The sequence below is a fragment of the Anomaloglossus baeobatrachus genome, chromosome 2 (assembly GCF_048569485.1).
Source record: "Anomaloglossus baeobatrachus isolate aAnoBae1 chromosome 2, aAnoBae1.hap1, whole genome shotgun sequence".
Classification (NCBI taxonomy): domain Eukaryota; kingdom Metazoa; phylum Chordata; class Amphibia; order Anura; family Aromobatidae; genus Anomaloglossus; species Anomaloglossus baeobatrachus.
Window position 1 is genome coordinate 180,615,253 of NC_134354.1, and position 26,266 is coordinate 180,641,518.

Below are 26,266 nucleotides of genomic sequence, written 5' to 3' on the forward strand. Positions count from 1 at the left end.
ATATAGGAGGCCTGTGGGTGGGCTCACGCTATATATAAGATGCTATGTGGGGGTTCACGCTGTATATAGGAGAGCTGTGTGGGGGCTCATGCTGTGTGTAGGTGGGCTATGTGTGGGTTGACACTGGGTATAGGAGATTATGTGGGGACTCATACTGTGTAGAGGGGGATGTCAGCTTACTTAATTGTGCTCACTATTAAGGGATACAATGAATAATAATATAAAATAATTATAATTAATACCTTAATATTAATATTGAGCAGAATTAATTTTAGCCTTTTGGTTCAGCCCTCCCCAACAGTCATAATCTCTCATATGGCCCCTTGGGAAAATGAATTGCCCACCATGCTCTATTATGTATAGAGCTATACATAAGGGGGGAAAAAATTGTGCACATCTGTCTTTAGTCTTATGTCTGCAGCTGTGCACCTGTATGTTAATTACATGACCTATCACAATCTATCAAGGGGATTATGTGACATGTCCCATGATACATGGCGCTGGTGGGCAATGCTTTCCAAACTTTCTGGGACACTGGCTATTTTTAATCCACCCCTGACTATGATTTATGCAACAAATGTTGTAGAGCAGATAAAACGTGAACAAAATGGATGCTAAGCTTGGGTTCTGCAAAAAAAAAAAAACAACAGCGATACTGCAATCTCAGTGTTACGAATCACACGTCACCACATAGCCCGTGCCTATTGATATTAATAAATATTTTGCCACAGTGAAATCTGCAATGTATTCTATACATAGAATTGAGATACTGCTCTAAAATTGTCCATAACACATAATCATACCAACGTTATCTGTAGACATGGTTTATGGCATTATGGCATGAAGCTGTCTTGGATGACATCTGAACGCTGCGGATGATCAGTGGCCACCAACTGGATACAGTGGTCGCAAGACGTACCCTCCGGATGTTGTGGAGCAACGTCAATATTTTTTTCTATTCCCCGCCTGCCACTTGGGCTCATTCAGAATACCCCATTAATTTAATCTTCCACCAGTGACAACTGCTCATGCAAAAAGAGGAGCATTGTATATATCCAAAAGACAAACCTATACATCTGAATTCACACAGGTGACAAGCTAATGATGACTTCATTAAAGACTAAGAAGGAAATTGTGTAATAGGAAACCTTTCTAATATTGATTGTTGTATTGATTCTTTGATGTCTTTGTAGACATTTTGCAATTTGCCTGTCTGTCTCCATTAGATAATTAGCCATGTTCATGACGCATTACAAAGCACTTTCTTGTTCAGTAATGTTTAGCCACTAATGTATCTTATTTCGTAACAATTAATACTTAGTCGAAAAAGACTCATGACATGACAGGGAATGGTTTTGACAGCGCTGCACATTGTTAGTACATAGTTGTAAGGCTACGTTCCCATGATCAGTGTTTGTTGAGGTTTTGTCGCTGCAGATTTCCTGCACAATTCGCACTTTAGTTTACTTGCATTTTTTGCTTCCGTTTTTGTGTGCATTTTTTTTACCTACATTTTTCACGCATACGTTTTGTCTCAATAAAGTTAGTTGCAACTCAAGCAGCAGAGCAAAGAGGAAGTTGTTCAAAGCAAAGAAATACGTTTATTATTACAGATCATACGGTAGCGATATAAAATCATGTATACCTTCACCACCCACCTCCCAATACACACAAACGCACATATACAGAGACAACAGAATATTAATAAAGATATTGTTAGATAGGTGGTAGAAACATCTAATAGATAGAATAAATAGATGTCCTGCAGATATATAATGTCACAATCCCCTACATAATATACCTTTGCACTTTTTAGTGCCTTTCATATTTCCCTAAAGGTTGTTTAGTCAATTTTATCCTAATAAAAAACTTAAAAATGATGCAGGGTTCCCCTCTATTTTTGGTAACCAGCAATGTTAAAGCAGATAGTTGGGGGCTAATGTTAACAGGCTGGGAAGGTTGTGCCCTTCCCAGCCTAAAAATAGCAGCCTGCAGTTGCCCCATCATATTACATTCTTCAAGTCTGGCACTTCGCCTCTGCTTTTCCTGATTGCCTGCGTGGGTTGGGAATTGGGGTAATGGTGTTTGGGGTTGATGTCAGCTATGTAGTACCAGCTGGCATGAAGCCCTGGTGTTACTAATACTAACCCAATAAGTAAAAAGAAAAAAACACACAAAATATTTTACTTGAAAAAACTCCCCCACACTTCCCTGGTTCAACATTTTCTAAAATAACAAATTCATACAGATCTGCCATAGTCCAGGGATTCTGACGTAGTCCACAAATGGAAATCTAAAAGACATAAAAAGAGAGAAATAAAAACAAGAGACTTTCGCTAGTTCACCAATTTTTTAGAAAGCAAAGTACACAGGTCCAACCTAGTCCCATGACATTTCTTGATTACCTAGATTAAAGATCTAGATCAAGGCTCCATAGACTTTGAGCAGCAGCCATTCCAGGCTGATGCTGCACTCTGCGAGACCTCAGATGGATAAGTGGTAATGTGAGGAGCATTACCACTACGTAGAGTGATATGTAGGGGGTTTGTGACATTATATAGCTGTAGGATATCTATTCTACCTAATGTATTTCTATCATCTATCTAGCTATATATATTTTTTTGTGTGTCTGTATATGTGCTTGTTTGTATTAAGACATTGAACGCTTAGCATTGAGAAACTTTCTGTTTGTTGTGCTGCTTGAGCTTCAATTAATTTTATTGATGTAATGCTCGCTGGGCAAGCAAGGGGTAAGTAGATCCATTGGTCCAAAGGCACCGATCACTAACCTTGAGGAGCATACCTGAACAGCTATCGAGTCTTCACTAAAGCCACTGGAGGTAGTAGGTAGCCGAAAAGATCAGCCCCAGGGGATCACAGTGCACCGGTAGCTGGCGCCACGGGTATATACATAAATAGTCTGATAGTAGAAGTGGCAGCAGGTGTTGTAGGTTCAGCCGAGAAAGGTAGATGCGGCAACAGCAGCTGAGATGGGTAGTTGCAGCAGCAGTGGCCGGTATCATAGAAGCCACGGTATTGTAGAAGAGTCGTCTTGTACTGAAAAACAGAAGAGCATGAGCACAATAACAACAGCGGAAGCACAAAGTGACCTGAGAACTAGCAATGTTAGGGACACGTTGCCCAGGTACCTCTCTAAAGAGGAGAGTGCATTAAATACCTGATGTCTCTGAGTAATAGGCTGAGAAGTTCTTCCGGGTTAGGGCGTACTGGTCCTTTAGGAAAAGGGGCGTGTCACGCATGCACACATGCTGTCTAAGGACACTTCCAGGAAGCCTGTGCTGTGTGCGCAGGCCCCGGGGAACAGCAAATGAGTCCAGGGATAGAGCAATAAGGCCAGGAAGATGAGAGAGGCAGGACAGTGCAGAGACACTGTTATGGGCGTTACAATCGATACCTGATGTTTTCTTTTGGTGAGTTTTTTTTACCTGTGCAACTTCAGCATCTAATGCAAGTCTATGGGGAAATTCCGCACAAATGACTCAGTGTACCTGCAATAGAAAATGATATGCTGCAGCTTGGAAAACCGCACTGCAGGTCAGTTTAAGTCAAAAAACACAGTGAACATGAGATTGCTATTAATCCCATTCACCTTCCTTGTACAGTAAAACTCTGCTCTTTTGATTCAGCAAAAGCAAGCAGCTTCAAAACCTCGAGTAAGACTTATCGTGGTCACGTACCCTGATTTCAAGATTTCTAATTGTTTGCATGCAGCAAGGCAACTGAGCTGTAGTCTAAAAAGGAACATATCTGATCCCCTGAATGTTTCCATATGCTACAATGGGGGTATACACACTAAAGCGGGCTTTACACGCTGCAATATCGGTACCAATATTGCTAGTGTGCGTACCCGCCCCCATCGTTTGTGCAACACGGGCATATCGCTGCCCGTCGCACACAAAATCACGCACCCCCGTCGCACGGATTTACCTGTCCTGCGACGTCGCTCTGGCCGACGATCCGCCTCCTTTCTAAGGGGGCGGGTCGTGCGGCGTCACAGCGAAGTCACACGGCAGCCGTCCAATAGAAGCGGAGGGGCGGAGATGAGTGGGACGTAAACATCCCGCCCACCTCCTTCTTTCCGCATAGCCGGTGGAAGCAGGTACGGAGATGTTCCTCGCTCCTGCGGTGTCACACACAGCGATGTGTGCTGCCGCAGGAACGACGAACAACATCGCTAATTAGAAGAAAACGATTTTTTGTTTTAGGACGACCTCTCTGTGGCAAACGATTTTTGCCATTTTTGCGATCGTTGTAGGTCGCACATAAGTGTCACACACTGCGATATCGTTAATGACGCCGGATGTGCGTCACAAACAACGTGATGCCGACGATAATTCATTAACGATATCGTAGCGTGTAAAGCCCGCTTAAGGCGGGGTTTACACATTGCGACATCACTAGCAATTGCTAGCGATGTCGAGCGCGATAGCACCCGCCCCCATCGTACATGCGATATCTGCTGCTTGCTGCTGTAGCGAATATTATCGCTATGGCAGCTTCACACGCACATACCTGGTCGGTTACGTCGCTGTAAATAAGAAAGCCGCGGAGACACCATCACGTGTTTCTCAACGCTGCCAGGAAACTAGCCAGGTAACCGGGAAGGAACAACCACGGGAAGGGCAGTCTCCAGTCAAGGAGACCACCTATACCAAACATGGTATCCATCCACAGACAGCCGTTACGGGGTATTTGTCCCTCATCAGTGTGGAGTAGGAATCTGGCTAGTGGGGGCAATGCCTAGTAAAAGACTACTTAAGCAAGCATTGGTGACCTTAGGGAGATCAACGCGGTTACGTCGCTGTGACTGTCGAACAATTTCTCCTTCAAGGGGGAAGTGCGTTCGACGTCACAGCGACGTTACTAAGCGGCTGGCCTATAGAAGCGGAGGGGCGGAGATGAGTGGGACATAACATCCCGCCCACCTTCTTCCTTCCGCATAGCCGTTGGACGCAGGTAAGGAGATGTTTGTCGTTCCTGCGGTTTCACACACAGCGATGTGTGTTGCTGCAGGAACGACAAACAACATTGTATCTGCTGCGCTGCAGTAACGACATTATGGAAATGAATGACATGACACAGATAAGCGATTTTTTACGCTTTTGCGCTCGATCATCATCGCACCTAGGATATATACATTGCGATGTCGCTACCGGCGCCGGATGTGTAACACTAACGATGTGACCCCAACGATATATCGGTAGCGATGTCGCAACGTGTAAAGCCCGCCTAAGTATACGTTCACACGTTGAGTATTCGGTGAGCGTTTTACCTCAGCACTTGTATGCCAAAACCAGGAGTGGGTAGAAAAATGCACAATTGGCACATGTGTTCCTATTATACTTATCCTTTGATTGTTCCACTTCTGGTTTTGGCTTACCAATGATGACAACACATCAGCCATCACCTGGTTCTCCTCAACGGTAGGCTGGGAACACATCAAGTGCATGCAGCCAGGAGACCCAAGCATTGTGCACAGACCCTAGAAACTGGGAGCCAAGGTGGGCACAAATGGTTAACAGAAGGATAGCTGGGTAGAAAGGGGCAGAGAGTATGTCTTTGCCCCCCCCTCCTTACGCCCCCTCAACTAGGCCCAAAAAACTGTCTGAAGCTAAAAGAGCAGAAAGGCCAGGCAGATCATGGTACTGACAACAGTAACTGAAAATGCCAGAGTCAGCCATACGGCTCAAGTACTGGGCAAGAACACATGATACAAACAAAAGCAAAAAAGAGGAGCAAAATCAAAACCCAAGACTGAGGAGTCCATGGTCCAACCTCACTGACACGGCCAGAATGGAATGGCAAACACGGAAAGCAGGTGTGCACCATCCCCAGGACCATGGTGAGGAATTTCTAGAGAGGTCGCAGGTGGAACCGCAGCCGCCTCAGAATTGGCACATCCATTGCATGCACCAATTGTGGCGCTTTACCCAGCTCATCCCGATTGCCTTGCTGCTGTGGCAATCAAGGTAATACTGTATATATGGGGCTAATGTCAGCTGGGATTTGTCAACCCGGATAGGGGCGTCTTGGGATAGGGTTCTGACAAAGAGAGTTAAGCCTCTAATTGACAAGGGGTTTTCCAAGTAGTGACAACCCTTTTAATAACTCCACCACCACCACTGACTGGCAGCTTTCTGTCTATGCACAGTGTACAGAAAGCTGTCAGTGCTGTCGGTGAGGTATATCGATCTCAGTGTTCAGAGAACTCGATGATCTGCAGTGGATAAAAGAATGATTTTATCAAAACTGCAGCAAGCAGCCCAGAAAGTGACACATAGCTGGAATCAGCATATCTGCCTGATATCATGCTGCTGTCAGATGGGGCAGCAAAATCCAATTCCCTTTAATACCCTTTTAAGAGGTTGTTTCCTTCTGAGTATAATTGTGAAATACATCATAATGTAGTGTAGCATGGCTAATTCTAGTTTCTATATATAATGACATATGAGATAACCTCACTATTTCTGACTCACTCATCTCTAATTCTCATAGTTTTCTCTGAGCAAACTGACACAGAGGCAGGACCAGAATTACTGCCAACATAATGTATGCAGTACATTGGAAACAGAGCCAGAACTACATTCATAATCCACCCATATTTTCCAACCCACACGCTTAAGAATTCAGTTTTACAGATTACTCAGATCTCCCTTTATCTTCTGCCACTCCTCAAATAAACCTTTCACACCCAACCCTCGTGTGCGATACTATATAAAGACACATTCATAAAGTTCTAAAGTTAGCTATATTAATGCTTACACTTCATTATATTTAGAAATAGTCTATCACATATTTAAAAAAGCACTTTAGAGTACGGTATATTAAGCCCGCTTTACACACTACAATATATCTTACGATGTGTCGGCGGGGTCACGTCGTAAGTGACACACATCCGGCATCGTAAGGTACATTGTAGTGTGTAACAGCTACGTGCGATTGCGAATGAACGGCAAAACGTTCATCGCACGTACGTCGTTCATTCCTCATGAATTGAACGTCAGGTTGTTCATCGTACCCGGGGTAGCACACATCGCAGTGAGTGACACCCCAGGAATGATGAACAGATCTTACCAGCGTCCTGCGGCTCCCAGCCAGCAATGGGGAAGGAAGGAGGTGGGCCGGCTGCCGCGTGACGTCGATGTGACGACGAACGTCCCTCCCACTCCAGGAAGTGGATGTTCCCCGCCCACATCGAGGTCGTATGGACGCGTAAGTACGTGTGGCGGGGGTTAATCGTTTGTGCGGCACATTCAACAAAATTGAACGTGCCGCACATACGATGGGGGCGGTTACGATCGCATACGATATCGTATGCAGAATCGTAACATGTAAAGCAGGCTTAGTGCAATAAGTATATAATGATACAAAGACAATGCAACCACCGAATGGTATATAATAATCTAGATTTGGGATTAAGGAATATAGTTATGGAAGAAATCCTAATTCAAGTTCTCAATAGTTCCTGGGGTTAAAAAAAACAGGGCTTATTATATATATAAAAAAAAACCCATGCCACAGCTCTCAAAAAATGTGTAGTATTGAAGATCTTGCACATTTATTTTATACGCAATAATGAACACAACCCATGGACTGGTGAAGCACTATTTCAGAAAAGCATCAGAAGACCATCCAGTATCGGGAAACAGGGGACTCGACCCCCATTATTGTGTTCTTAGCTATCTCCATCAGTCTCATAGACCTTGAATAGCTCAACAAAAGGCAAAATGCTTTATCACTGCTCCTTTCTCATTATCTAATTTTCTCATTTAATTTGTTATTGAAAGTGGCAATAATAGACCCAGTAAAATCCCTAGTGACAACTGTAAATGGAATCTGTGAGGCCACACTGACAGTACCGTATATAATAAGCACGTAAGGGACAATTCATTAAGAAGTGCATACAACTTAATGAATTTGGCGCATCTTCTCTGATGTGTGAGCCTCCTTGTGCCCACACAAACTCTACTGCATTCAGAGACTGTAGCACATGTCTTGTGTAAGAAACGCTGTCATTTTTGTTGAATTTCATGGGCAGGTATAGCGACGACCCTTCCCGCTTTCTCCTAAGCTCCACGTATTTCGGCAGAGCTGCTCCAAACTGGCATGAAAACACCAAAACACGCAAACGTTTTTCGAGTTGCGCCAACATTTTCTAACTTTCCACTGTGTTTTATGCCAGTTTTCTGGCAAAAACACTTTGAATCGTCCCCATAGCCTTTTTGGGGATATAGCCCCTTAATTGAACCTCAAGGTCTTATTCAGATGTCTGTGATTTTTCTTGTGCGTAAACAATCAGATCATTATTTATCAGAGTTTTGGATCCGAGTCTCATCATTGTTTTTTCCATTTCAGTTTTTATCATCAATGTTTGGTCTGTGATTGTCACTGATGGAGAGATTTAAATAAAAAAATATAAAGCTTCTCCTAACTGTTACATTAATCATTGACCACATATGGATTACACACTGATGTGCTGATTTTCAGACACCCATAGACTAGTATATGTAACGCATATTTTGGCATTGCTTTTGTTATCCCCTAATTAAGGCAATTCCAAAATGTGCATCCCAAGTGAGTACCTGCAATTTTACAAGTATGTGTCATGTTTTCACTATATACCAAATTTTGCAGGCTATAAGACGCACGTTTTCTCAAACAAGTTTTGAAGGAAAGTGGGGGGTGCATATTATAGTCGGTTGTATCTGGCTGTGGGGAGAGTGGCAGAAGCAAAGGAGCCGGTCAGAGGAGATAGGAGCTGATGCTGGGGCAAACATGTGTGCCCACTAATAAAGAAGATGAATATTCACAGCTCCTCATGCCCATAATCCCGCTCACTCTCTGCACTGAAGCCAGCGCCAAAAGGTGGGCAGGATTATGAGCTTGGGGAGTAGTGAATATTCATTCTCTTTAGTAGTGTGCACAAGTGATCACCCAGCTGTCGGCTTTCTGCAGCACTTGGGAGATCACATGTGTCCCTTATTAAAGAGAATGAATATTCACTGCTCCTCATGCCAATAATCCTGGGTATGGACAGTAGTGAATATTCTAGCAGCTGACTTCCATATGTAACTGGGGCCGCATGGTAGCAATGTCGTGCACTGTGCCGCTTACACGCTGAAGTCACTTGCCATCATCAGAAGAGGACACCATGCACAGGGGAAGCAGATGGATCGTGAGTATCTTTTTTTTTTAATGTGTGCAGCATGATGGGGGACACATATACTAGGATGCGGATCACGTATACATGGATGAGGAACATATATACCGGAATGGGCCCAGGATGGGGATCATATACAGTGGTGTGAAAAAGTGTTTGCCCCCCTTCCTGATTTCTTATTTTTTTGCATGTTTGTCACACTTAAATGTTTCAGATCACCAAATAAATTTAAATATGAGACGAAGAAAACACAAGTAAAAACAAAATTCAGTTTATAAATGAAGGTCTTTATTATTAAGAGAAAAATATATCCAAATTTACAGGGCCCTGTGTGAAGAAGTGACAAACATGCAAAAGAATAAGAAATCAGGAAGGGGGCAAACACTTTTTCACTCCACTGTATACCAGCATGGACCTAGGTGAGGGGCATCTTTACCTGGACGGGGATATATACACCAGGATGAAGGCCATATGTATCAGGATGAGGGTCAGATATACCACAATGGGACAAGGATGGGGAAAATGTATCTCACAGGAGATCTCATTTTTACGTATAAATACATGTGTGCTCAATACAAAGGACCAGCACATGACTTATTCCTTCCAAACACCATACTAAGGACCAGGGGGCACTCATATTGGTGGAAGAAAAGCGATTCCGGCAGACACTATAACAGCTTTTAAAAAAAGATTGGATGATTTCGTCACTACACACAACATTATGGGTTATAGATAATTTACTAATAACTGAAAATGTGTAATTGGTGGAGAAATATTGAACTTGATTGACCTATGTCTTTTTTCAACCAATGTAACCATCTAACTATGACATGTGCATTAAAAATTATAGAAGGTCACGTTAAGTTCACCTGAAAAGGTTAAAGTGCATGTTAGGATCATCCTAAAATTTCACCCTAAAGCCAAATATCCCTAACTTTGTGTGTGTGTGTGTCATATATATTATATATATATATATATATATATATATATATATATATACACATACATACATACATACACAGTACAGACGAAAAGTATAGACCACCTTCTCATTTAAAGAGTTTTTTTATTTTCATGACTGAAAATTGTAGATTTACATTGAAGCATCAAAACTATGAAGTAACACATGTGGAATGAAATACTTAACAAAAAAGTGTGAAACAACTGAAAATATGTCTTATATTCTAGGTTCTTCAAAGTAACCACCTTTTGCTTTGATTACTGCTTTGCACACTCTTGGCATTCTCTTGATGAGCTTCAAGAGGTAGTCACTGGAAATGGTTTTCCAAACAGTCTTGAAGGAGTTGCCAGAGATGCTTAGCACTTATTGGCCCTTTTGCCTTCACTCTGCAGTCCAGCTCACCCCAAACCATCTCGATTGGGTTCAGGTCTGGTGACTGTGGAGGCCAAGTCATCTGGCGTAGCACCCCATCACTCTCCTTCTTAGTCAAATAGCCCTTACACAGCCTGGAGGTGTGTTTGGGGTCATTGTCCTGTTGAAAAATAAATGATGGTCCAACTAAACGCAAACTGAATGGAATAGCATGCCGCTGCAAGATGCTGTGGTAGCCATGCTGGTTCAGCATGCCTTCAATTTTGAATAAATACCCAACAGTATCACCAGCAATGCACCCCCACACCATCACACCTCCTCCATGTTTCACGGTGGGAACCAGGCATGTAGAGTCCATCCATTCATCTTTTCTGTGTTGCACAAAGACACGGTGGTTGGATCCAGAGATCTCAAATTTGTACTCATCAAACCAAAGCACAGATTTCCACTGGTCTAATGTCCATTCCTTGTGTTCTTTAGCCCAAACAAGTCTCTTCTGCTTGTTGCCTGTCCCTAGCAGTGGTTTCCTAGCAGCTATTTTACCATGAAGGCCTGCTGCACAAAGTCTCCTCTTAACAGTTGTTCTAGAGATGTATCTGCTGCTAGAACTCTGTGTGGCATTGATCTCTGGTCTCTAATCTGAGCTGCTATTTACCTGCGATTTCTGAGGCTGGTGACTTGGATAAACTTATCCTTCGCAGCAAAGGTTACTCTTGGTCTTCCTTTCCTGGGGCGGTCCTCATGTGAGCCAGTTTCTTTGTAGCGTTTGATGGGTTTTGCCACTGCACTTGGGGACACTTTCAAAGTTTTCCCAATTTTTCGGACTGACTGACCTTCATTTCTTAAAGTAATGATGGCCACTCGTTTTTCTTAGCTGCTTTTTTCTTGCCATGATACAAATTCTAACAGTCTATTCAGTAGGACTATCAGCTGTGTATCCACCAGACTTCTGCACAACACAACTGATGGTCCTAACCCCATTTAAAAGGCAAGAAATCCCACTTATTAAACCTGACAGGGCACACCTGTGAAGTGAAAACCATTTCCGGTGACTACCTCTTGAAGCTCATCAAGAGAATGCCAAGAGTGTGCAAAGCAGTAATCAGAGTAAAAGGTGACTACTTTGAAGAACCTAGAATATAAGACATATTTTCAGTTGTTTTACACTTTTTTGTTAAGTATTTCATTCCACATGTGTTAATTCATAGTTTTGATGCCTTCAATGTGAATCTACAATTTTCAGAGTCATGAAAGTAAAGAACTCATTGAATGAGAAGGTGTGTCTGTACTGTGTATGTATATATATATATATATATATATATATATATATATTTATATCCTTCATGTATTGTAGCATATATATGTGCACCTGTTTGTATTATTGTATGTCCGATATACACCAAGTTTTTGGACTAATAAAGAGTATACCTTTTATTATCTTATCTATTGACTTATCTATCGTTGTTTTGTTTCGTTATTAGGTATTGTGTTCTTCAGCTGATTAGTCAGTCTGGCATTATGGTTTGGTAGATACATGCACAAAAATATACATTCACACATACATATACTGTATATATATACCAGGGGTACAAACAATTTTGACCATACACACGTGGTCAAAATTGTTGGTACCCCTCGTTTAATGAAAGAAAAACCCACAACGGTCACAGAAATAACTTGAGTCTGACAAAAGTAATAATAAATAAAGAATCTTTGAAAGTGAACAAATGAAAGTCAGACATTGCTTTTAAACCATGCTGCCACAGACTTTTTAAAAATATAAAACTCATGAAATAGGCCTGGACAGTAATGTTGGTACCCCTGAAAATAATGTGACAAAATGTTAAATCAAGTTGTGTCCACTAATTAGCATAACAGGTGTCTACAATTTTGTAATCAGTCAGTGGACCTGTATATAGGGCGACAGATACTCACTGTGCTGTTTGGTGACATGGTGTGTACCACACTCAACATGAACCAGAGGAAGCAAAGGAAAGAGTTGTCTTAGGAGATTAGAAAGCAAATTATAGACCAGCATGTTAAAGGTAAAAATTATAAGACTGTGACTACAGTTGCATATATTATTAAAAAATTAAAGGAAGGAGGAAAATTGATGACAAATCAAAGAGACGGATAATACTAATGGTAACAAAAGAGCCAAGAAAAACTTCTAAAGAGATTAAAGGTCACTTCAAGCTCAAGGAACATCATTGTCAGATCCCACCATCCGTCATTGTTTGAGCCAAAAGGAACTTCATGGGAGACGACCAAGGTGGACACCATTGTTGAAAAAAAATCATAAAAAAGTCAGACTGGAACTTGCCAAACTACATGTTGACAAGCCACAAAACGTCTGGGAGAATGTCCTATGTGTCCTATGGACAGATGAGACAAAAATGGAACTTTTTGGCAAGGCACATCAGCTCTATGTTCACAGATGGAAAAATGAAACATATCAAGAAAAGAGCACTGTCCCTACTGTAAAACATGGAGGAGGCTTTGTTATGTTCTGGGGCTGCTTTGCTGCATCTGGCACAGGGTGTCTTGAATCTGTGCAGGGTACAATGAAATCTCAAGACTATCATGGGATTCTAGAGAGAAATTTGCTGCCCAGTGTCAGAAAGCTTGTTCTCAGTCGCAGGTCATGGGTCTTGTAACAGGATAATGACACAAAACACACAGCTAAAAGCACCCAAGAATGGCTAAGGGCACTCTCACACACCCGGCTTTTTGCTGGTTTGACGGATGCGGCGCACGGCAGTACAGTATGATACAGTACAGTGGCAGCGCCGCAACTTCCGGGTCACATGCTCCGGTCACATGACAGCATGTGACCGGCGCTTGTTGCGCTGACAGTGTACTGTATACACTGTACTGGCGTGCGCCGCATCCGTCAAACCGGAGAAAAGCCGGATGTGTGAAAGCGCCCTAAGAGGAAAACATTGAACTATTCTGAAGTGGCCTTCTATGAGCCTTGACCTAAATCTTATTGAGTATCTTTGGAAAGAGCTGAAACATGCCGTCTGGAAAAGGCAACTTTCAAATACGAGACAACTGGAGCAGTTTGCTCTTGAGGAGTGGCCAAAATACCTGTTGAGAGGAGCAGAAGTCTCATTGACAGTTATAGGAACCGTTTGATTGCAGTGATTGCCTCAAAAGGTTGTGCAACAAAATATTAAGTTCAGGGACCATCATTTCTGTCCAGGCCTATTTCATGAGTTTTATTTATTTATTTATTTTTATTTATTTTTTAAATTCTATGAAAGCAGAAAAGCAGCAATGTATGACTTTCATTTGCATAGATTTTTTATTTATTACTTTTATCAGATCCAAGTTATTTCTGTGACGATTGTGGCTTTTTCTTTCATTAAACGAGGGGTACCAACAATTTTGACAGATAAATATATATATATATACAGTATATATATATATATATATATATATATATATATATATATACAGTATATATATATCTGCCAATCAGATAAGGAGCCACAGTGGAAATATTTGCCAGTCAGGCAAAGTTTCCCAGATAATATGTATGCCAGTCAGAGATGGTGCCCAAGTGAAGATTTTTCCCAATCAGACACTGTTTACCAAAGAAGATACAGTACAGTATATGCCAGTCAAAGATGGTGCCTCAGAGAAGATATCGGCCAGTCTGAGAGGGAACCCCAGGAAAGATATCTGCCCGTCTGAAGGTAGTGCCCCAGTGATTAATCTTCTTACCTCCCATAAAAAGTAGATACAGACGAGTTCATAGTAACAACAATGAATAATTTCTTACTTCCGAATACACTCTTCTGAACTTTCACCAGTAGAACCTGTATATTTAATATAATAGATTAATGTTCATAAAACATTTGTAAGTGCCTATTTTCTCCTATGTGAAAGTCAAGGTAGTGAACATTTCCTTTAAAAAGAGGTTTAGTGTTAAAAGCCTTTACAAGCTGCACATCTGTCACATCTGCACCAGAAACAATAAAACACTCAATTCGCACCTGACAGCCATCTTTATAGCATGCTGCAGTCCAGAATATATCAAGGTCTTACAGACAGAGATAGATAGACAAATGCTGGCAATAATTCACATGGAGAGCCTGTCAGCTTCCAAACCATTTGTATCACTGGTTACATATTTTCCTGCTATAAGAAGCTCACATTGCGTCATTCACTAATAAAAAACAGGCTGAACACCAAGATACTGGCCGTGACTTCTGGGCATAAATCTAATGCAGATGCACTGATAAATAAGATATTGTGGGCTTGGTGGTGTGTGTGATACTCGTTTATATACATAGAAATATAAATCTGTTTGACTCGTACGGATTTTACCAAATATTTCCATTTCAGTTTATTACCGTACAAGCTTTCTTAGTGACATATGCTCGAATTGTACTGATTTCAACTTTCAAATTCTCCTCAAAATATAGCATGGGTACTAAAAAGAGCCTCTGCAGCAGACATAGCCTTGTGGCCAGTAGGAGCCTCTGCAGCAGACATAGCCTTGTGGCCAGTAGGAGCCTCTGCAGCAGACATAGCCTTGTGGCCAGTAGGAGCCTCTGCAGCAGACATAGCCTTGTGGCCAGTAGGAGCCTCTGCAGCAGACAAAGCCTTGTGGCCAGTAGGAGCCTCTGCAGCAGACATAGCCTTGTGGCCAGTAGGAGCCTCTGCAGCAGACATAGCCTTGTGGCCAGTAGGAGCCTCTGCAGCAGACATAGCCTTGTGGCCAGGGGGACATTAACTATGGAAAGTGCACTTACATTTTTCAATAGACGATTTTACCTTTTTCCAGGCTTGAAGGGGTTGTCCCTTTTAGGCTAAGTTCGCACACTGTGTTTTTTTGACGCTGCGTTTTTGTGCGTTTTTGGCCGCTAAAAACGCACAAAAACGCACCCGCGTCAAAAAACGCATCAATAAAAGCATGCGTTTTTACCGCGATTTGCTGCGTTTTTGATCTCTGCGTTTTGCTGCGTTTTTCCAATGCATTGCATGGGGGAAAAACGCAGAAAAACGCAGGAAAGAATTGACATGTCCATTTTTTTTTCAAGCTCAAAAACGCAGCTTAAAAAAACAGTTGTGTGCGGACAGCAAAATTGAAAACTCATAGACTTTGCTGGGGAAGCAAAGTCATGCAGTTTTGAGGCCAAAAACGCACCCGAAAAACGCGCAAAAACGCCGCGAAAAACGCACTGTGCGCACATAGCCTTAGAAAAGCTCCATTAGTAGAAAAAACAAGCTGAGCTTTAGGCTGTGTCCACACTTTGCGTCTTCCTACTTGTAGTTCCAAACGCACCCTCTTGCAGTAATTGATTTTGCCCAAAGTTGCTTTTGACCATAAAATAGCGCAAAAACGCATGCGTATTTACCGCGTTTTAGGTGTGTTTTTAGCGCTTTTTACATGCTTTTCAATAGCGTTTTGATAGACACTGCTAAATAAAGTTTAAACATTCAAACATAATGAAAAAACAGAAAAAAATGCCACAAGTATAATTTATGAAAAAATAAAGAAAATAGTTATGTTTCATATAATTATTGCGGTTTTTTACTATTTAGCGGTAAAATAGCAATAAATTAATATTTGTCATTAATTTAATTGTTGAACTATGTGTGTGTGTAAAGGGACATATCAAATCTTTATTTTGATGTAAAAAAAAAGCATACGTTTAGTTAGTCCAAAACGCATGTTTTCTGCACCGATAAAGCAGGTAAAACGCTGGAATTTTGATTTTGCTTGCGTTTTGATACTTCTCATTGACCTCAATGTTATCAAAACGCAGCAGAAGTGGCAAAAACAATTGACATGCTGCTTCTTTGAACGCATGGTTTTTGCCACAAAATATGCAAATTAAATGCAGCGTTTTGAAACGCAAAGTGGGGACAGAAAATCATCATTTTCCATAGACTATTATGGAAAAGCAAAACGCATGCTTTTTAGCATGAAAACGCTGCAGCTCAAAACGGACCTAAAAAGCACCTAAAACGCAGGTGGAAACGCAAAGTGCGGACACAGCCTTACTTACATTGCCAGGATGTATTGCTGAGTCTCTGCCACAGCTGCTCTCAGTGTCAGGTATTATCTGCAGCGTCTAGGTCAGCTCTGAGCAGCTCGTGCCATCTACATAGGCAGAGCTACTGAGCTCAGTTAGTGTCTGCAGCGCTGAAAGGACTGGTATATGACTTATTACTACCAAAAACCTTGCAAAGGACCAGGGAGCATTCATTACATGTGGAGGAAAGGTGAATCTGACAGCTAAATAGGAAAGGGTTCTTTACAGTAAGGGCAGTCAAGCAGTGGAATGCCCAACAGCAAGCGATAGTAATGGCAGATACCAAGAAGAGAATTTAAAAAAAGTCTGGATGCTTTTCTCAGAATAAATGGCATTGTGGGTTATAAGTAGTGATGAGCGAGAATCACCATCACGACGATGCAAGAGCTTCCGCTGTTAGCGTCAATGTCATATGCAGGAACCGTTTGCCTCTGATTGGCCAGCACGCTGATGTCAAAGGCATGAGGCGCTTGCCGTTGATTGGTCAGCGCGCTGCCTTTGGGAAGCGCTGACAGCGGAAGCTCCTGCATCGTCGCAATGGTTACCGGATACACATACCTGCTAACTACAAGAACCAGGAGGCTGCCGAGAGAACGGAGGGTATGGTGAGAATAATGTGTGTTTGTGTGTATTTGTGCAGACTGCAAGAGCGGGCCAGAGCGCGGTGAACATATGGAACCAGAAGTGTGTGCGGTGACGATTTGCTCGTACAGCAAAGATTGCTCGGAAATCGAGTTACAAATTTACAGCAAGCTTTGCTCGTATAGCGAAATACTCGCACACCAAGTTACTCATAAACCAAGGTTCCACTGTAATAGTTTTTATTTCCATGCATTGAGAAGATTGCACACTGTTTTCTATATCAAAACATGCAGATTTACATAATTTTTAACTACTTTACTGAAATATCCAAAAATGAACACTGGGCTCTTCCAAAAAATAGCAGTGTATACATTTGTCTTTACATACTCAAAATCTGTCCTCTTTTTATTTAGGATTTAGCATTCCTGTGAATCACTAAGCTAATATTAAGTTGTATAACCACAGTTTTTTTTTAAAACTGCTTCACATCTATGGCGGGCTTTACACGTTGCGACATCGCTAGCATCGGCTAGCGATGTCCAGCGCGATAGTACCCGCCCCCGTCGCACATGTGATATCTGGTGATTGCTGCCGTAGCGAACATTATCGCTAAGGCAGCGTCACACGCACATACCTGGTCGGCGACGTCGCTGTGACCGCCGAACAACATTTCCTTCAAGGGGGAGGTGCGTTCGTCATCACCGCGACGTCACTAAGCAGCCGGCCAATAGAAGCGGAGGGGCGGAGATGAGCGGGACGTAACATCCCACCCACCTCCTTCATTCCGCATTGTTGGTGGAGGCAGGTGAGGAGATGTTTGTCGTCCCTGCGGGTTTACACACAGTGATGTGTGGAGCTGCAGGAATGACAAACAACATCGTACCTGCAGCTGGAGTGACATTATGAAAATGAACGATGTGACACAGATCAGCGATTTTTGACTGTTTTGCGCTCGTTCATCGTCGCTCCTAGGATTTACACGTTGCGATGTCGCTACCGGCGCCGGATGTGCGTCACAACAATCGTGACCCCGACGATATAACGGTAGCGATGTTGCAATGTGTAAAGTACCCCTATGTTGCAGAGAGTCAACCAACTTCTGGCACCTGTCACCTGTTATTCCAGCCCAGAATTCTTTGACTACATCCCACAATTTATTTGCATTTGTTGGCTTTGCCTCAGAAACGGCATTTTTTATGTCACCCCACAAGTGTTCTATTGCATTAAAGTCCGGGGATTGGGCTGGCCACTCCATAACTTCAATTTTGTTGGACTGGAACCAAGATTTTGCTCATTTACTGGTGTGTTTAGGGTTCTTGTCTTGTTGAAGCACCCATTTCAAGGGCATTTCTTCTTCAGCGTAAGGCAACATGACCACTTCAAGTATTTTGATATATGCAAACTGGCCCATGATCCCTGGTATGCATTAAATAGGCTCGGCACCATAGTAAGAGAAACCTACCCATGATGCTTGCTTTACCATTCTTCACGGTCTTCAGAGTGTACTGCGGCTTGAATTCAGAGTTTGGGGGTCGTCTGATGAACTGTCTGCAGCCCTTGGACCCAAAAAGAACAATTTTGCATTCATCGGTCCACAAAATGTTTCTCCATTTCTCTTTAGACCAGTTGATGTGTTCTTTGGCAAATTGTATCCGTTTCAGTATATGCCTTTTTTTAACAGTGGGACTTTGCGAGGACTTCTTGCTAATATATTAGCTTCACATAGCCATCTTCTAAGGCTGGGGCCACACGGGGCACTAGTGCGATGCTCGCATGACACTCGGCTCACGCTGGCAGCACAGCAGGAGCCGAGTGTCATGCTAGTATCCCTGCGACTGTGGTCCGACTGTGCGAGCGGACCTCAGCTGCGGGGGGCGGGCCGGCTCTCAGGAGGGGCAGGCCAGCACTGCGGAGGGGCAGGCTGGCACTGAGAAGGGGAGGGAGGGATTTCTCTCCCTCTCTCCTCCGTAGCCGGCTATTGCGATTCTCGCTGTGCACGCGCGGTACACCGGTGTACCGCGAGTGAAGTGTGATTTTTCTCTCGCCCCATTCACTTGAATGGGTGCGAGAGAAATGAGTCTCGCATTACAATCGCAGCATGCTGCGATTGTTTTCTCGGTCCAATTAGGGCTGAGAAAATAATCGCTTATGTGTGCTGACACACAGGCTATAATTGGTCAGAGTGGAATGCGATGTTTTATCGCACTCCACTCGCACCGATTTTCTCGCCGTGGGGCTTAGCCCTAACTGTCGTAGTACTCACAGGTAACTTGAGACTATCTTTGATCATCCTGGAGTTGATCATTGGCTGAGCCTTTATCATTCTGGCTATTCTTCCATCCATTCGAATGGTCGTTTTCCGTTTTCTCCATCGTCTTCCACGTCTATCTTCTAAAAGACTTAAATTTTTTAGGAGATAGAAGGCTAGGCATCTTTACTAACACCTTCAGTGAAATGCATGGGACTTCCATAGACCTATTAGTACTTTCAAAATGGTATATTCACCTGTGGCTGTAGCAGTAAAGTAGAGAGTTATGTCTCAACCATTTTTTTTTCCTCAGACCGAGTCGTCATGGAAAATAAAGAAGTCATATCTGATGTTGATTCACATGTCGGATCAAAATCAGCATTGTAAAGCTATGGGTAAAGTGAAAAAATCAGACAGCATTCAGATGCCATCTGTGAGCATTTTGTTTTTCAGTAACTGATATGTGAAGCTGGAGAAACTTTCTTTTATTTTCTCATCAATGAAAAAAAATGATGAAAATCACTGATGAAACTTGGTTGGTTTTTCTTCAACATAAAAAAACTGAAGTCTGAATAAGCCTTTATGCCTCATTCAGATGTCAGGGGTTTTTTTTAAAAAACTTTTTTCCAAGTACACGGAATGTTTTATTGAGTTTTAACAAGTAAATAAGAACAATTAAGCAAAATAATAACATAATGAGTTCTATGATAGAATCTAAAACAACCTATAAAAGCAAGGTAAGAGGAAGTGAGGGAGAAGAAAGAAAGAAAGAAAGAAAGAAAGAAAGGAAGGAAGAAAGAAAGAAAGACAGAAAGAAAGGAAGGAAGGAAGAAAGAAAGAAAGAAAGAGAAAAAAAGAAAGAAAGAAAGAGAAAAAAAGAAAGAAAGAAAAAGAAGTATAAGCACATGGGATCAGTCTCTGGTTATTTGAGGATATGTCGGTAGAGAGGAAAGAGAGAAAGTCCTCCCAGTGAAACCATTTGGTTGCCACAAAGTTTGTTTCTTTTTGGGAATGAGTGATCAGTGTTTCCTTAAGGTGGATCACTGAGCTGTCAGCAAACCATTCTTCCAGGGTAGGAGGATCTATTGATGTAAAATGTCGCGGGATTGCTGCTTTGGCAGCTCGGAGAAGGTGTCTCCCCAGAGACTTCTTATATATAGATTTGGTCATGGGGAACATGTATAGCATCATTGCCTCCGGGGAAGGACACTCCTGTGATTTCTTAGACACTTTAATTACTCCCTCCCAAAATATGTGACTCTTCAGATTTTGTGTTATACCATGCCTGATGAAGAGACCTGAGTAGTCTCGAAAGCTTGCAATTATTTCCATCTTTTCAGTTAGCCATTAAAAGGTATCAACCACTGAGGACTCTCAGTTCTTTTAAACAATTTTTTTTATCTCTACTGGCTAACACGGTACAAAGATATATTTTACTTCCCTCCCAAAAGACACTCAGAGTTGGACATAGATGTCAATTTTTTGATGTACAAGGAAAACACACCAAGTTTCATCAGATTCCATCAGTGTCCTCAGATTTTCAGAGTTTGGTCAAACTTTCGTCAGTTTTTTTGCTGATGAAAAGAAAAAAAATTTCATCAGTGTCCTCAGATTTTCATCAGACTTTGGTCACAGTTTCATCAGTTTTTTTTGCTGATGAGAAGAATAAAAAGTTTCACCACCTTCTCTTATTTATTAGACCTCATTCAGATTTCCACGTTGCACATACGTGCCGTATCCGTTAGGTTTTTTTCATGGATATAACATGTACTCATTATAATTTACGATGCTATTCACACGACTGTTTTTTTTCTGGCAGCATGGATGTCAAGAGCCAATAATAGTCTATAGGTCCAAGGATAACACGTACAGCACATTGGACGGCATCAGTACACAATCCATATTCTGTACGTTGTTAACATTGCAAAGTATAGGAGAAGCTTTGTCATTTATATATACATCCTTGAAAAACACTGATAAAACCCTAATGGTAAAAATGAACACATGGATGACACACTGATTGGCACCAGTACCATTTTATCACGTTTGAGCTTAAATACTGACATGAGAGCGATGCCTCAGTGAGTGAAAAATGGACAGTACTCGGATAGCCGCCGAATGCTGTCAAATTTGTTTGACACATAAGGCTGCTTTACACGCAGCGACATCACTAGCGATGTTGCTCATGAAAGCACCCGCCCCCGTCGTTGTGCGTCACGGGCAAATCGCTGCCCATGGCGCACAACATCGCTAGAACCCGTCACACGTACTTACCTGCCTAGCGGCGTCGCAGTGGCCGGCGAACCGCCTTCTTTCTAAGGGGGCGGTTCGTGCGGCGTCACAGCAACGTCACACGGCAGCCGTCCAATTGATGTGGAGGGGCGGAGAGCAGCCGAAAGAAAGTGACGCCCACCTCGTTGCCAGAGGACGCAGGTACGGTGTTGTTCCTCGTTCCTGGGGTGTCACACGTAGCGATGTGTGCTGCCTCAGGAACGACAAACAACCTGCGTCCTGCAACAGCAACGATATTTGGGAAATGGACGACGTGTCAACAATCAACGATTAGGTGAGTAATTTTGATCATTAGCGGTCATTCGAACGTTTCACATGCAACGACGTCGCTAACGAGGCCGGATGTGCGTCACAAATTCCGTGACCCCAACGACATCTCATTAAAGATGTCGTTGCGTGTAAAGCCCCCATTAGACTTGATCCAACACTCGGATCAACATCGGTCATGCCTCAGCGATTTTTCCAAAGACCACTCAGTCTGAGGAAAAAGTCTGAGAAGTCCCATAGACTGTCATAGGTGCAAGTGCTATCTGTGAAAAAGACGGATAGCACTACTACATCAAAAACTGACATGTAAATGAGCCCTAAGATGGCTTAGTCCCATTAGCTTCAACATACTCACATCTTAGAATATTCATTGTGTTAATTAGCATTTATTGTGTTGATTGGAAAATACTTCAATTAAATTCTGCATTTCTGACATGTGGCCACCTGCCTAGAAAGTTCTGTTAATTTGTGTAACTATATCCATTTTATTATGGTATGTCACATAAAGTAGAAGAATTTCTGTGTTTTCTGCAGTTTCACCTGCATGGAAATGCTTCATACAAACAGTATGTTCTTGTTCAGCATTTGCTTCAAGCAGGTAGACTTTGCATGTTCTCTCATGCTCAAACTTACAGAGGGGTGAAAATTGGCCAAGTGAAAGAAATGCTATAATATAACAAAACAATTGATGCTTACGTGATACTTCCCCAGTCCTCTCCCGCCTCTGTTCACTTCTGTGCATTACATGCGATCATAAAAAAGCACCCTAGGCACGTTTTTTGAACTTGCACTTAAAACTGTTTCCAGCTGCGCTTGAACGTTAGTGACTAGGGATGATCGAATACCTCAAATATTCGGCTTCACGAATATCCGACGAATAGGTCGCCGCTATGCGAATATTCAATGCGCAATGTAAGTCTATGGGAAGCCTGAATAGTTCCGAATAGTTGTTATTCGGGTTTCCCATAAACTTACATTGCGCATCGAATATTTGCGAATACTCGTATAGCGGCGACCTATTCAGCAAATATTCGCAAAGCCGAATATTTGAGGTATTCGATCATCCCTAATAGTGACCTCTTCAGAGTTTTCGATAATAATGCAGCATAAATTTGACCGAAAACTACATCAGATTTTTCCACAAAACTGAAAAGTAGATAATGAGAACCAAATCAAATAAGTGAGTCAAAAATATTACACTGTATTTTTTTTTATTGAGGAAAATGATCTAGTATCACAGGATTGTGACTGTCAAAAATATGCTATGCCTTTAGTATTAGCTGATAATATAATATGAATGTTAAATTAGAGTGTGATGTGTTCAATAACGGCATGCCAAAGTCGGATCTTCACAACAAGTTTGTTGAAGAACCGAATACACTCGAGTATAAGTCGACCCGAGTATAAGCAGAGACCCCTAATTTTACCACAAAAAACTGGGAAAATTTATTGACTCGAGTATAAGTCTAAAGTGGGAAATGCAGCAGCTACCGGAAAATTTCAAAACTAAAAATAGATACCAATAAAATGTAATGTGCCCATTCTTGTGCATTGCAGTAATGTGCCTATCTGTGTCTCAATCCTGTAGTAATGTGCCTCATCCTTGTCCCCATTAGTAATGTACCCCATCCTTGTGCCCTGTAATAATGTGCCCCATCCTTGTGCCCTGCAGTAGTGCCCCATCCCCTTGTCCCCTGTAAAAAAATTGTTTAAAAGAACAGAGAGTTCTCAGTGGTTGATACCTTTTAATGGCTAACTGAAAAGATGGTAATAATTGCAAGCTTTCGAGACTACTCAGGTCTCTTCATCAGGCATGGTATAACACAAAATATTTTGTGTTATACCATGCCTGATGAAGAGACCTGAGTAGTCTCGAAAGCTTGCAATTATTACCATCTTTTCAGTTAGCCATTAAAAGGTATCAACCACTGAGAACTCTCTGTTCTTTTAAACAATTTTTTTATCTCTACTGGCTAACACGGTACAAAGATATATTTTACTTGTCCCCTGTAGTAATTTTCCCCATCCTTGTGCCCTGTGGTAATGGGCACCATCCTTATAGCCTTTAGTAATGTGTGCCATCCTTGTGCCCTGTAGTAATATGCCCCTACCTTGTTCCTTGTAGTAATGTGTCCCATCCTTGTGCCCTCTAGAAATGTACCTATCCTTGTGCCCTGTAGTAATATGCCCTAACCTTGTGACCTGTAGTAATGTGCCCATCCTTGTGCCCCACCCTTGTCTCCTGTAGTAATGTGCCTATCCTTGTGCCCATCTGTTAGTAATGTCCTCCTACTGATCCTTTTCTTGTCCCCTATTATGCCATTGTTCACATACACACACACACACACACACAAAACATTATTCTCACCTGTCCTCCGTTCCTGGGGTGTCCTCTTACTTTCTCCTTGCAGACTGCAGGCACAGATCCCTCAATGATCTCGGCATGTACACGGGGCCACCGCTGTTGTCATCGCTTTACTTCAGTTGAATGCTTTGCGGCGCAAAGGAAATGTTTAATGTTAGGTAGTTGTGGAGTGGTTTACTATATGCTACAAAAACCAGGTCACCTTCACATTCTGTGCATGGGCTGCACTGTAATTATTGCAACAAAAACTTGTATTTAGATACAGCAAACACCTTTTGTCCTCAATTCATCAAGACCGGCAATTTTCTTGCCGTCCTTGACGCGGAGGCGTAGTGGAGTCAGACGCTCTTGATTCATGAAGTGGAGCATGCCTCTTCATGGATCAGAAGCGTCTGATAACTGCCACGACAAAAATCATTGTTTCTGTGCAAGAACAATATATGGGCCCTTTTAAACACAAGTGCTCATCAAAATGCACATTTCCGCATGGTTTGGAGGTAGAAATGGGCCCCCTTACCTGTGTCCGCCCCTGCCAAAAATCTTACATCTGTCCTGTGGCGCCACACTTCCGCTTCACCCATTTTTTCATAGCGGGAGAAACTCGTGTGAAAAATGACAAAAAACATAACATTTTTGCGCAGCTCTAAGTTGCGCCAACATTTTATGACTTTTCGAAGCAATTTACAACAAAATTCTGGCAAAATTGCTTTGATGAATTGGTCTATGTGTTTTCTGTATGTCAATATGGATCACATAGTTACATAAGTTGAAAAAAGACCTAGGTCCATCCAGTTCAACCTTCGTCCATGAACTCTACATTTTGTCACTAAGTGACTTATAACCAACAATGTTGTGTACTGAGGAAATCATCCAGCCCTTTTTTAAAAGCTGTTATAGTATCTGCCATTACTACCTCTTGTGGTAGAGCATTCCACAGTCTGACTGCTCTAACTGTAAAGAACCCTTTCCTATTTAGCTGTTGGAATCGCTTTTCTTCCACTCGAAGTGAATACCCCCTGGTCCTTAGTATTGTCTTTTGAAGGAATGTCATGTGCCAGTCCTTTATATTGACCACACATGTATTTATACATATAAATGGGATCTCCTCTGAGACATCTTTTTTTTAATCTAAACATATCTAACTTTTTCAACCTGTCATCATATCGGAGGCCTTCCATTCCTTGTAATAGTCTAGTTACCCACCTTTGAACTGACTCTAACTTCTGAATGTCTTTTTTAAAATGTGCAGTCCAAAATTGGATCCCATATTCCAGATGTGGCCTTACAAGTGATTTATAGAGGGGTAACAATACGTTGGGATCACGGGATCTAATCTCTCTTTTTATACACCCTAAAATCTTGTTTGTTTTAGCAAATTCTAATTGAACCAGTGAATAAAGCCTTACATGGATGTATTTTGAAACATTTGTGAATATGCTTTTTTTATATTTTGCACTGCCTTTTATTCTAAGAAACTGTTAATATCAATAAATTATTTTAAGCGCAAATTGAGAAAACATGCTGTGTACATTTTTATGACCAAGTACCCTAAAAATCCATTATACCCTAGTCTGCCACAGAATAAAATAGAGAGTGCCAGCACAGATTATATTATATAAAAGGGACCTCTGCTGTGGTTGGTAAACCACTTTAAGTGGCAATTGCACTTAGAAAATTGTTCTAGAAATAGCAAAGATGACCTGTTATATAAGGAACTTAACGCTCTAGCTTTGTTTTATGTAACGGCTAAGCCTTTTCAGTATCAATTATGCCAATCTAGTTTTAAGTGGATGAGTCATTAAAAACTTTCATTCAATTTGGTACATTACAACTGGTGTGACAGAATTATTATACAGGCAATGCAGTACAACAGGTATTTCTAGGAAACACCTACTCTCACTAATATGCATTGTCTGATAGATATCTCCTCGACACATCCTGAAACCTA

At 41.9% G+C, this 26,266-nt stretch overlaps 1 long non-coding RNA gene across 3 annotated transcripts in view; it reads right to left on the reverse strand.

Moving 5' to 3' along the window:
• Positions 1 to 1,578: 1,578 nt before the first annotated feature.
• Positions 1,579 to 26,266, reverse strand: part of LOC142288387 (uncharacterized) — a 41,189-nt gene continuing 16,501 nt past the window's right edge. Inside the window, exons 2-4 of one of the 3 annotated variants that reach the window (XR_012749171.1) lie at positions 14,244 to 14,338; positions 2,790 to 3,057; positions 1,579 to 2,293 (exon numbers count right to left, since the gene is read on the reverse strand). This is a non-coding gene — a long non-coding RNA (uncharacterized LOC142288387). The remainder of the gene's footprint in view (positions 2,294 to 2,789; positions 3,058 to 14,243; positions 14,339 to 26,266) is intronic. The other 2 variants (XR_012749175.1, XR_012749168.1) reach the window with 2 other exon arrangements.